The sequence below is a fragment of the Trichechus manatus genome, unplaced genomic scaffold (assembly GCF_000243295.1).
Source record: "Trichechus manatus latirostris isolate Lorelei unplaced genomic scaffold, TriManLat1.0 scaffold00006, whole genome shotgun sequence".
Lineage (NCBI taxonomy): Eukaryota > Metazoa > Chordata > Mammalia > Sirenia > Trichechidae > Trichechus > Trichechus manatus.
In genome coordinates, this window is record NW_004443942.1 from 1,143,986 (window position 1) to 1,158,102 (window position 14,117).

A 14,117-nucleotide genomic window follows, 5' to 3' on the forward strand; every position below is an offset into this window, starting at 1 on the left:
TTAGTTCATCCTTCTAATAAGCCTGTTGATCTGGTCTTCCCTATTGCTAGCATCTCCACCTTCTACAAAATGGGTGGTCTTTTTCTTTATTCCACCTTGCGGACAAGATAATTTGAAGGGCCACAGGAAGTTGTTTGCTTCTTTGAAGCGTTTCCCAACAGTATAGATCTCATAAATCAGATCCTCCGTGCAGATGATGCCTTACTTATCAAGAGATGGTGCAATCAAAGTGTTATCTGTCAGGGCAATTCGCTTCTCAATGATTTTGCCATAACCACGCTTCTAGGTTAGTTCATTCACTGACTTCAGGTTTGGGTACCCCCATGCAATATATGGTCCCACAATCCTCAGCATGTTAATTGAAGCCATGTTGAGCTTAATGAAAGTGCCATTGAAGATTTGGCAAAGGCAAAGAAGCTGCAACACCTTTTGAACCTTTGGGCTCACACCACTGATACTTCTGATCCCAATAACAAATGCCAACTTGGGTTCTGCATTTACAGAGAAGTTGCCAGCTTTTCTTGCCATCCTAGCCATTCAAATATCAGTTCTGTACATCTGCCTATACTCTTTGTGATAGTGCTTAGCTTTTTCATAGATAAGCTTCTACCTTACCTTTCAAAGCACCTTTTAGGCAAACGTCTTTCTCAAGCGCTTGATCTTTAGTTCTGTGAAATTCCTTCACTTTTTCTTAAGAGTTTCTGGCACAGCAGGAACCTTCTTTTTCTTCTCTTCGACACCCTTCATGGTTCCAGCTGGAAGAAAATGTCATATTGTTTTTATTATAAGTGACAAAAACTCAACTGAAAACTTCTTAAATGAAAATACAAACTGTTAGGCTCCTTTAATTAAAAAGTACAAGGGCTTCAGGCATGGCTGGATCCAAGACACACTTTATCCCTATGTCTCAGCTCTGCTTTCCTCTGAGCTGACGTCACTCTAGGCAGACTGTTCCTGTCGATGGCACCATGACTGTCAGTAGCTCCAACCTTACAACCTGTTCTCCTAGCAACCCTCCTTTGGGTCTTCAGCTAACAACCTCTGAGAATAGGACACAGGATGAGTGTCGAGCTGGGAGGCCAAGAGAGTAAAGAGAAGCAACAAGGAGACAGGGCAGACTGCCGAGAAATTTTCTACCCTCTTCCCTTCCCACCCATGCATATTTGCCTCAGACTTTGCCCTTGGGCACACCCTGGAAGGAAGAATGGCCACTGCCTGGACCCCTTTCCTTTCTCCCTCCCCCATCACCATGTAATATAGCTGCAGAGCTTCCTTCCTCCTCTGGAGCCCTTACCACCCCCTGACTCTGGCAGGATAATTCTTCAAACAGCTGTCCACTGCAGATGCCAGATGTGTGCCAGGACCTCTGGCTACCCAGTGCCCATGGCTTGGCACTCAGCCCTAGAGACTGCATCTTCTTTGGCAGGTTAAAACAAAGACAAGAGATATTTCTGTCCTCTTCCTTCAGAGTGATTCCCAATATCATTGTGGCCTCAGAAAACAGGGTTGATGGCAGCCCTGCTGGTGTTTTCCAAAGTTGGCTAGGTCTTTTGGATCCGTTCCTGTCAGCAATGATTTTGTGTCATTTCCTGGGGTGAAGACAGGCTGTGACCTCAAATCAGAAAGCAAAAGATGAGAGAAAGGGGGAAAAATATCTCAGTATCTGAAGCAAAGTATCTGGTGAAAGGAAGGGAGTTGAGATTTGTTTTCAAATCCCTGATCTTCCCCTTGCTTGCTGTGGTACCTTGGCCCAGTTACTGAATCTCTCTGAAGCTCAGTTTATCGGTCTAGCAGGGCTCTGTGTGGTTTAAATAAGATGCAAATGTAAAGCACAGAGCCTGGAACAAAGCGGTCCCTCAATAAATATGAGTACTGTTCCTCTTTCCTTCTTCTCCCCAACATAGATAGAGAACCTGGAGGAAGAGTGGCCCTCCTGAGGCCAGTGGATAATTGTGCATTCTGGAAATGAGAGCTCTGAAGATGGCAGAACCGGTTGACTTGGAGTCGATTCTGATGCATGGCAACTCCAGGTATATCAGAGTAGAACTTCTGGAAGTAGATTCCCAGGCCTTTCTTCTGAGGTGCCTCTGGATGAACTCAAACCTCCAACGAATCAGTTTGTTAACCATTTGTACCACTGTGATGGTTAAGATTGTGTGTCAGCTTGGCTGGGCCATGATTCTCAGTGTTTATATGTGATCACCCCCATGATGAGATTTGCTGTGAGTGGCCAATCAGTTGAAAGGGTGTTTCCTTGGACGTGTGGCCTGCATCTGAATATAAGTGGATGTTCTGGCTTTTGCCCACTCTGGATTCTACAGCTGCCTCCTGTTCATCTGACCTCCAGTTCTTGGGACTTGAGCTAGCAGCTTACCTGCTGATCTTGGGATTCATCAATCGTCACAGCCTGTGAGCAAGAGCCCTGCTCTCCCACCTGCCGATCTTGGGTTCACCAGCCCCTGCGGCTACATGAATCAGAAGAAGCCTCTGTCCTAATCCACGGACTTGGGACGTTCCAACCTCTACAGTCGCGTAAGCCGTTTCCTTGATATAAACCTCTACATATATTTGTGTAATTTGCTGGTTTTGCTTCTCTAGAGAACCCAGCCTAAGAAAAACACCCAGGCACTCCAGCTTCTCAGAATTCAGGGAAGCCTAGGTCTGACCTGCTTGCTTCGTATCTCTTTAGGTCAGATCCAGCAGGGGGTTACGGGGGAAGGTGAGAGGCCTCCAGGGCAGCTCACACCTGGTAACCACTGTCTGCCTCAGGAGTACTGAGGGCTTCACCTCCTTCCCCCAGAGGAACAAAGAATTTTGCTTGGATGTGAGGGTGAAAGGTTAGTGGCCCTCATAGAGCCTGGGGGCAAACGGCAGCAGAGAAGCAAAGCCTTGTTATGGAGCGTGTGTATACTCCCAGGTGAGCAGACGTGTGTACACACCCACACACAACGTGTTCACCCTGACCTATATTCACACAGCTCTGCACTGCCCAGAGAGAAAAGTCATCATGATTATTTTTGAACTTTTTATTTGGAAACAATTTGAAACACATAAAAATTTGCAAAAATAAAAATAGTACACAGAACACCTATATATCCTTTACACAGATTCACCTCTTGTTAACATTTTACCTCATTTGCTTTATCATTTGTTTCTCAATACTACACACACACACACACACTTTTTTCTGAACCATTTGAGGGTAAGTTACATTCATTATGACCCTTTACCCATAAATACTTCAGCGTGTATTTCCTAAGAATAGGACTTCTTTTCCCCTCTTACGTACCACAGTACAGATATGAATTTCATAAATTTACACTGATAGAATAATTTAAACTACCTTTCATGGTCCAGTTTTGTCAGTGGTTCAATAATGTTCTTTATAGACTATTCCTCCAGTACAGTATCTAGGCTAGGGTCAGGTATTGCATTTGGCTGTCATGTCTCTTTAATTTGGAACATTGCCTCCTTTAGTCTGGAACGTTTCTACAGTTTTGTCTTTTATTACACTGACATTTTTGAAGACTACAGTTCCCCCCTTTTTGTAACTGTTTTATTGAGATATAATTACATACCATACAATTCACCATTTAAAGTGCACAATTCAGTAGCTTTTAATATATTCACAGAGTTGTGAAACCATCACCATATCAATTTTAGAACATTTTTTATTCTCCCCTGCCACCAAAAAAAAAAAAGAAACCCTATACCCATTAGCAGTCACTCTCCATTTCCTAACCCCTCTAGTCCTAGGCAATACCTATTTGCCTATTATGGACATTCGTATAAATGGAATTATATATGTTCTTTTATGATTGGCTTCTTTCATTTAGCATAATGTTTTCAAGGTTCACCATGCTGTAGCAGTACTTCATTTATTTTTATGACTGAATAATATTCCATTGTATGGATTTACCACATTTGTTTATCCATTCATCAGTTGATGGACATTTGGGTTGTTTCTGCCTTTTGGCTATCATGACTAATGCTGCTATGAACTTTTGTGTACAAGTTTTTATGTCGGCATATTTCATTTCTTATGAGTTTATACCTAGGAGTGGAATTGCTAGGTCATCTGGTAACTATGTTTAACCTTTTAGGAACTGCCTACTGTTTTCCAAAGTGGCTGCACCATTTTACATTCCCGCCAGCAGTGAATGAGGGTTCCAATTTCTTCACATCCTCACTAACACACGTTATTATCTTTTTGATTATAGCTATCCTACCACCTAATATCAACAACAAATTGTGGTTTTAATTTGCAGTTTCCTGATAGCTAATGGTGTTGCTCATCTTTTTCATGTGCTGATCAGCCACTTGTATGTCTTTGGAGAAATATCTATTCAGATCCTTTGCCTATTTTTTAATTGGGTTATTTGTCTTTGTATTATTGAGTTGTAAGTGTTCTTTATATATTATAGGTACAAGTCCCTTATCAATATATGATTTGCAAATATTTTCTCCCATTCTATGGGTTGTCTTTTCACTTTTTTTTTTGTAATTTTTTTTAAAAAAATTGTGTTTTAGTTGAAAGTTTACAGCTCAAGTTAGTTTCTCATACAAACATTTATACACACATTGTTATGTGACCCTAGTTGCTATCCCTACAATGTGACCACACATTCCTCCTTTCCACGTCAGACTTCCCATGTCCATTCAACCAGCGCCTATCCCTTTCTGCCTTCTCATCTCGCCTCCGGACGGGAGCTGCCCATTTAGTCTCGTGTATTTACTTGAACTAAGAAGCACACTCTTGATGAGTATCATTTTATGTCTCATAGTCCAGTCTATTCTTTGTCTGAAGAGTTGGCTTCAGGAATGGTTTTAGTTCTGGGTTAACAGAGTCCGGGGGCCATGTCTTCTGGGGTTCCTCCAGTTTCAATCAGACCATCAAGTCTGATCTTTTTACTAGAATTTGAGTTCTGCACCCTACTTTCTCATGCGCCATCAGGGACTCTCTGTTGTGTTCCCTGTCAGGGTGGTCATTAGTGGTAGCCAGGTACCATCTATTTCTTCTCGTCTCAGGCTGATGGAGTCTCTGGTTTATGTGGCCCCTTTTGTCTCTTGGGTTAATATTTTCCTTGTGTATTTGGTGTTCTTCATTCTTCTTTGCTCCAGATGGGTTGGGACAAATTGATGCATCTTAGATGGCCGCTGGCTAGCTTTTAAGACCCCAGAGGCCACTCACCAAAGTGGGATGCAGAACATTTTATTAATAAACTTTATTATGCCAGTTGACCTAGATGTCCCCTGAAGTCATTGTCCCCAGACCCCTGCCCCTGCTACACTGTCCCTCGAAGTGTTTGGTTGTGTTCAGGAAACTATTTAGCTTTTGGTTTAGTCCAGTAGTAATCCCTTTGCCTGTATTGTCTTTTCACTGTCTTGATGGTGTCCTTTGCACCACGTTTTAAATTCCATTGATGAGCAATTTATTTTTCAACCCTTCCCTTTTTAAAAAATAAAGCATTCCCCATTTTGTATTTGTCTGATGATTCCTTGTATTTAGACTAAAGTTATACATTCTTGCCCTGAGTCTTGTGTAGGTGATGTTATGTCCTTCTCAGGGTGTCACATCTGAAGACTCCTGATGTCCATCTGTCCTTTATTGGTGATGCTAATTTTGATCATCCAGTAAAGGTATTGCCTGTTACTCCCATTCATGATTTTTTTTTTTTTTACTTGAAACTCTCTTTTCTCATCAGCACAGTTGACACTGAGTTCTGTGCTCTCCCAGCCACACCCTGCACAGTGGTCAGACCCACTTTGGTCAGGCTTGTATCCTCGTGTCTCAAACGGACTGTGGCCCTCTGACCACATGGGGTTATGTGAATTACTCACTGTTTCTTTTTTGGGCCCTAAATTCACATCTTGACAAAGTGAGTCTCCGCCTTGACCCTATTTGTCTACAGCCCTGAGCACTGCCTTCCTGGAGTCAGAGGTTGGACTTCACCATGCTGGAAACATCAAAGTTGAGGTAGACAGTTCTGGATAATGTGTAATTCTGTACTCAGCAAGGAGGTATATGTTGTGTGTGTGTGCATATGTGTGTCTTTGTGTGCACTGTTCCTGACCTGAGAGAAGGAGTCTTAGGGGATTGGAAGAGCACATCTCACCTTCTCAGAATAAGGAAGATAAGGGTTTTCAAAAGATCTTGTGTGAGAACCCAAATTAAGCTCTCTTTTCTGTTCCTAAAACACATCCCACTAGAAAGCCTGCAACTGAAGGGCTTTTTGTTTCAGTGAAATGGCAGAAACCAGCAAAGTGTGAGCTCTTTAAATAATGTATCTCGAATTTTACTTCTCAAGTCTCAAAAAAATGAAAGGTAATAGTAATGATGTTGATGATGATAAACATTTATTGAGCTCTTACTATACGCCAGCCAGTATTCCAAGAGTTTTCAATGTATGAATTCATTTAATTCTCACAACAACTTGATTCGGTAGGTACTATCATTATCTTTATTTACCATATGAGGGATCTGAGGCACAGAGAAGTTAAGTAACTTGTGCAAGGTCACACAGCTAGTAGGTGGCAGAGATGGGATACAAATCCAGGTACTACAAAAGATATAATGTAAGTCTTGGAGAAAATGAGCATTATGAAACAAACTTTATAGAAAGCAACTTTCTTTGTGATAAACAGAGAGAATGTGTTCTCAGAAAGACACACTAGGAATATGGAGATGGGAGATGTTGGGTGATGTTGCTTCAGTCACCCCAGTTCCTCATGGGAAACCCAGATTGAAGGCTTACCAAGCCTCTCATACTTGCATCCACATAACCTGAAACTCTAGCTTAGGCATCTGATGTGGTTGCTAAAAGCTGCCTTTCTCAAGCCAAGTTACCTGCATCTAACATCCGTGTTCTAGGCAAAATTTCTTTTCTTTTTTTAAATTGTGGCCCCATTAACCCATGGCTGCTGAGTCGATTCCAACTCATAGTGACCCTGTAAGGAGAGGGTAGAAATGCCCCATAGAGTTTCCAAGGCTGTAATCTTTATGGAAGCAGACTGTCACATCTTTCTCCCATCGAGCAGCTGGTGGGTTCAAACTGCTGACCTTTCGATTAGCCGCTGAGCATTTAACCACTGCACCACCACTAGGGCTCCTTTGAATTGTGGTCAGTATATACGTGTGTGTGTGTGTATATATATATATATATATATATATGTATATAGTCCCTAGGTGGCGCGAATGGTTTATGAACTGCTAACCTAAAGGTTGGTAGTTGGAACTCACCCAGCAATATCATGATATGGTAGAAAAGGCCTGACAATCTGCTTCTGTTAAGATTACACACATGGGGTCTCCATGAATCAGAACCAACTCAACGGCAACTAACAACAAGCGTGTATATATATATACATGGAACATTTGCCATTTCAACATTTTTCACGTGTACAACTGAGACATTAATTACATTCATCATGTTGTGCAATCATCACCACTACCCATTTCCAAAATTTTCCGTCACCCTTAACAGAAACTCAGTGAGCACCTCTTGCTTTGCCACCAGGACCATCTTGCTACATTGTCCACATTTTCTACGGATGACTAGGGATCCTACAGGTGCAGCTTCAATGGCACTGTGTGACGATGACCAGTTTGTGGTCATGCGTGCTGAGTTACCCACAAGGCAGCAGAGGGCTGAGCACAGCAGGCCTGGCAGGGTTCACCACAAGCTCATACTCTTTAATGCCATGCTCTTCTGCTGGGCATGGCTGCGTCACACACTGCTGGTCTCTGTCTTCCCTCTGGGGCATCTGTTCCATTTTCTGCTCTCAACAACTGCTACTTTTTTTTTTTTTTTTTTTTGTACTTTAGATGAAGATTTACAGAACTAGCTTCTCATTAAATAATTAGTACATATATTGTTTTGTGACATTGGTTACCAACCCAATGACATGTCAACAGTCTCCCTTCTTGACCTTGGGTTCCCTATTACCAGCTTTCCTGTCCCCTCCTGCCTTCTAGTCCTTATTCCTGGGCTGTTGTGCCCCTGTAGTCCCGTTTTGTTTTATGGGCCTGTCTAATCTTTGGCTGAAGGGTGAACCTCAGGAGTGACTTCATTACTGAGCTAAAAGGCTGTCCAGGGGACAACTGTTATTTTTTCATGGTTTTCAACCTCAGAGTGTGTAATAAGGTAAACCAGCACCAAGGCTCAGATTTGAGGTGAGTTTATATTCCTACTTTTTGCACTGTATAGGAAAAGACAGAAACCTCCAAAGTGTGCCTCAAACTTATCCTTCAGTCCTAGGATAGAATCTGGGATCAGAGGACTGTCCAAGTCGGGGGAGTGCGGTAGCTCTGGGAACTACATGTGGTGTTACAAGGTTACAATTCTGGGATTTTTTTCCCCCTCATCATTCTTTCACCTCCTTTTCTGCCTGTCTCAGCAATGTATACCCAACCTAATCAGGTGCCTCATTGAATGAATGAATGTGAGGTGTGTGTGTATATATGTGTTTGGGCATGATTCAGAGCACCGTAGTCTGAAATGACCTATACTAATGACTTCCCACCTAGTCAGTTGTCATTAGACCTGAGAGAGGGAAGGAAAATATCGATACAGATACACTCCAAGGGCTGTATCAAACAACTTGCATTGGTCCCCAGCACCCTGGTCCCCTACATCTACTGGTAACATTTTATTTTGAATTATTGGAATTTAAGCTCTAAGACGGTGGGATACAAGACTGAAACACAGGCTGACGCCATTTTCTACAACCACAAGGTGGCGCCTGTTCTAGGAATTGAAAAATAGTTTGTTCACAGCTTGGAGCTTTATTTGATCAGCCTGGCTTGAGATGGAATGTCAAGTTCTTGCTGGGCCAATAAAACGGCTTGCCAGTGTCAGTGCTGCCAGGCTTGGCTTGCGGAGCCAGTGCCCTGGGAGGGACCTGGATTCATGACTCCAGTGATGAGCTCACCCTATCTAAAACAGCACCACCCCCACTACTACCTCCTCACCCCCTCTCCTTAGCCCATCTTTACTTCCTTTATAATACTTATATATGACTTTATATTACACGTTTCTTTGTTTATTGTCTGTCTCCCCCCACTGGAATCTAAATTCCACAAGCCTAGGGACTTTATTTTGCTCACTGCATTATCCCCAGCTCCTACAATGTCTAGCACTTAGTAGGCCTTCAATAAAAATTTGTTGCATAAATGAATGAATGAGCAAATGTATAACAAAGAATTTTTAGTAACTAAGGTCTATACAGGGCTTCGAACTGGTTTATTCCGGTTCAGACCCCTGCTGAAAATTTGCATTTCTAACAAGTTCCCAGGTGATGCTAATGCTGCTGGTTAGGGACTAATTCTGAGAACCACTAGTAGAGTAGTGGTTCTCCAAATTTATTATGTATAAGAATCTCCTGGGAATCTTGTTAAAAATGTAGATTCGGATTCAGTATATCTGGGGTGGAAATGCAAATTCTCAGCAGGGGCTCAAACCAGAAAGAACCAGTCCAAAGTCCTGGGTCTACAGTTATTTCCTTCAGGGGATACTCTGAAAACCAATCAATGCAGAGTTATAATCATTATTTGTAGCAGGTGGGTTTAATTTGTATCTTTTTTTATTCAGCTAGAACAACTGGACTGTGAATTAAGAGTGGCTTCATTTTCTAAATCTATTTTGACCTTATGTGTTCTCTGGAAAGTCATCCCTGCTGAGTAGTTATGTCTTTGTGGCTGTATCACTGAGGCTGGTCACTGGAGCAGTGTTGCTGGGCCAACAGACCCCTGAGGATGGTCTCCCTCAGGCTGAACAGGACTGCTTGGAGGGGGAAGGAGACAGGGTACCACACACATTCAGGACATCCCTGAGCTGACTCACAAGCCCCTGGAGTAGAAGATGGTCACAGAAAGGAAGGCTTACCAAGGCCTCTAATTCCTGTGGAAAGGCCCCTGCTGGTCTTTCCCAGGACTTGGATTGGGAGGTAGCTGATGGCTTGCCTAGCACAAGGGCCATAGGTAACAAGACTCCCTTGACAATGAGGACCTGCTTTACTTCAGCCTCACCAAATCCATTTGCCTCCCAAATCCTGGCTAGGAGTGGCATAGACTTGGGTAAGTCTCTCAGGACCCATCCTGCTAGGTGGAAGGAAGCAGAGCTACTGACAATCCTAGTGAGAGCCATCTCTTATGGATTGAGAAGATGTGCCTAAGCCTGGTATGGGCCTCTGGGCTTCCCAGTGCATAGACCCACCAGGCACAGCAGTCTGCAGCAGGAAACCACCTTGAAGTATCTTCCTGCAAACTCTGCCAGAGGGCAAGCAAGTTCTTGCTTTGCGGTGTGCCTCCACTACCTTTCCCAAATTACCACATGACAATTTAAAATCACCGCAAACCTAAATCCAGTGAGTGCCTACAAACAACACACTTAACAGCTCAGAGAATGATACAGAGGAAGCAGTTTTCCCAAGCGAAGATAATCATCCGTTAGTGTGAAAAGGCAAAAGCGCTTTTATTAGCATTGGAAACTCAAGGGAAATGTTGCTGAATCCACAAATGCAGCACTTATTAAATGGCTAAAGAACAATATCCACAGCTGGAAGGAAGGACTTGTACAGATTCCACTCCCATTCAGAGTTCACCCACAGAACTAGTGCTCTTGGTGGAAGATGGAAGCTCAATTCTCACTTCTTCCTGTTTCCTTAGTAAGCAGCCCCTCAGAGTGCTGGTACCTGTGCTCACAGGGCAGCCCAGAACTCAGAGCTCCTTTGTCTTCTTTGTCTACATACTTCCCCCAGGTGACCTCAACCAGTCTCATGTCTTTATTCTGTGACACTAAAATTTATATTCCAGTCCTGGTCTCCCCTGGGGCTTCAAATAACCAATTGTCTGCTTGAACTCTCCACTTGGATGTCTAATAGGCATCTCCAACTTAGAATGGCCAAAATAAGAACTCTTGATCATCTCCCCTTTGCCTGCTTCTTATTACTGCATAAGAAACCACCCCCAAACCTAGTGGCTTAAAACAACAATAACCACTGATTTTGCTCACAATCTTCAGTTTGGGTGGGGCTCAATTTGGATTGCTCCATGAAGCATCAATTAGTGCAACTCAGCTTGAGCTGGAGAATTCATTTCCAAGATGGCTCACTCAAGTAGCTGACAAGTTTTGCTGGCTATCACATGGGTGCTCAGCCAGACCTAAGGCACCTCAGTTCCTCCCCACATGACCTCTCAGGCTACTATGATTTCCTGAAGGCATGGTGATTGAGTTCCCAGAGTGAGTATCCCAAGTGAGAGGAAATGGAAACTGCCAGTGTCCGAAGATTGGGCCTGGGAACTGGCAACATGTCACTTCTGCTGTATAATACTGGTCAGGCAGTCACAGAGCCCTGGTGGCACAGTGGTTAAGAGCTCAGCTGCTGACCAAAAGGTCAGCAGTTCAAATCCACCAGCCGCTCCTTGGAAACCTTATGGGGTAGTTCTACTCTGTCCTACAGGGTTGCTGTGAGTCGGAACCGACTCGACAGCACCTAACAACAACAAAGTTACAGAGTCCAGACTCAAGAGGAGGAGACATAGGCCCAAACTTTCTATGAAAAGAGTATCAAAGAATTTATGGCATGTTTTAAAACTGCCTCATGTCCCAAACCTGCTCCTCCTCTAGTCTTCTCCATCTACCAGTTGCTGAAGCAACTAGAAGTTATCTTTGATTGTTGTCTTTCCCTCACCCCTTAAATCCAGTCGTCAGCAAGTTCTGTTGACTCTCCCCCAAAGCATGTCCAGAATCCCTCTACTTCTCTCATCTCCACTACTACCTCAAGAATCCCAGACAAGACTCTCATCTCCTACCTGGATGACTGCTTGGTCTATTGCAATAGCCTATTAATTGCTCTGTTTCCATACTGGCTTCCTAAAATCCATTCTTCATATAGTAGCCAGAGCTATATTTTAAAAACACTGCTCAGATCATCTCATTCCTCTGCCTAAACCTCTTCAAAGCCTTTGCAACATCTTTAGAATTGAACCCAAACCCCTCATTCTGGATTACAAAGCACAACGTGACCTAGCCCCTGTCCAGTTCTCTAGCTTCATCTTGTACCATTAACCCTCGCAACAAGACTGTGGTACACCCACACACTTGTTTCTGCCTGAGAGCCTTTGTACTTTGTTTACCTCTATCTGGAATGTTCTCCCCCGATTTTCCCCAGGTTGTTTCCTTCTTGTCATTTAGTTTTCGGTTTAAGTGTCATTTCCTCAGAGAGGCCTTCCACAATCCCTGAGCCTAAAGTAGCCACGAAGTCATCTGTTACATAAAACTATTTTAATTTCCATCACAGCCCTTATCATTAGCTGATACTTTTCATGTTTACTTATTTGTTTATTGTCTGCCCCCTCCCTCTAAAATGTAAGCTCCATGAGGAGGGGGGAGACCTTGTCTGTCTCACCACTGTGCATCCCTAGGGCCTAGAACAGTTCCTTGGTACAGTCTGAATGTTCAATAAATGTTACTTATTTAGCAAGTAGCAACTGTGGCCTCAGCCAGCCAGCCTTCTAACATGACCAACTGTAGCATCTCTTAGGGTGGCTGACAGACATAGAGAGGAAGATTCAGGACGCTTGTGCTTGTACTAGGAGCACACCTCTGGTACATGGGCCTGCTTCTGGAGGTTGCTTCCAGGGTTTATGCAGCCTCCTTCCAACTCCTGGAATATTCTCATTCTTAGCCTTCTTGTGAAATCAGCAATATAGAATCTCAGTCACACACACAGTTATTTAAGTGCTTGGACAGAATGGTACAGGCTCAGCCTGCCTCACCTCCACATCATTCAGGTCACTTGCTCAGGTTATGTTACGTACGAATTTTCATCTAATAGTTAGAATCAGAAATACAGGCCAAGTTCCCATATAACAAATTTCAGGTGCTTGTTCTAACGATTTTTTTTTTTTTTTTAAATTAAGATGTTCAGACTTTTGAAGAGAAACCTATGAATGGGTATTTAGGACTCACCCAAATAAAGAAGAAAAGTTTGATTAGGGTTTTTTGAAAATCAATATAATTAATAGATCTTTTAAAAACCCACTGAGGTGAAAAATGAGTTTAACAATAATGAAATAGTCTTTTTTTTCTTCAAAAATATTTGTTAAACTTTTTCTAGTACTTTGGTGTAGAGAATTGATCGTGTAGAGAATTGTGTGTTACTGAAATAACAAAACACTATGGTTGTGGGTAGTCAGTCCACTCACTAGACAAATCAAAGTTTGTTTTATAGGATTCTTTTTTATTTGCAGTAATGAGATTTTTGCCTGTGGATTTAAATTTTTAAAAATTCAGTAATATTGAAAATTCACGTTCCTGTGGGACAAAATAGCTGTGAGGCCCAGCTGTGCAAGCTGAAAGTGAGCTGATTCTGTGGCACTTAATGACCTGGCTTTTGTAGCTGCTTCTGGCAGTGGTGTCTCCAGGGTCGGATTATCCACTAAGCAAGGTAAGCACACGCTTACTTGTGTTTACTTACTAATCTGTAGTGCACAGTTTCACCTGTTTTTGATGTGGTGAAAAACAGGTGAACTTGTGCACTACGAGATTAGTAAGTAAGCACAAGTAAACTCGTGCTTACCCTGCTTTCTGGGTAATCCGTCCCTGTCAGGGATTGTAAAAGTGAAAAGAGGCTTTGATTCTGTAGAAGGTGCTATGGGGTTGGGAGAGAGACAGATGCCAGCCATACCTAGAAGCAGAATCTTTGATGTGGTGAAAACATGTGAAATTGTTCACTACAGATGATCTGGCTCTGTTGGATAATCTGCCCCTAGGTGTCCCCATTAAAGGGATAAAACCACTCTTAGCAGTGCTGCTCACTTCCTTTGAGCAGAGTCACTCTCTGACCCTGGAGAGTGGGGAAGGAGGTAAACATGAAAGGCTGGTCCTCACCATATCCCACCTGAGGGAAAACCCCTGGTGGAAGGAGGACCCTTGGTAGTCCTGAACTCAGGGATGATTCTCATCTACCAAGGAGATCCCATCTGCCTTGAATTCCCCAAGCCCCAAGGCAGGTTCTGAAGGCACAGCTGAAAGTGATAAAACCAGCATTGTACATTTGCTGCCACATGGAAGCTGGCACCTAGGAAGGCTGTTAATAGGTCTACGTTATTATGT

At 43.0% G+C, this 14,117-nt stretch overlaps 1 pseudogene; it reads right to left on the reverse strand.

Moving 5' to 3' along the window:
• On the reverse strand, window positions 1–747 carry LOC101346703 (60S ribosomal protein L7 pseudogene; annotated as a pseudogene).
• Window positions 748–14,117: the final 13,370 nt, after the last annotated feature.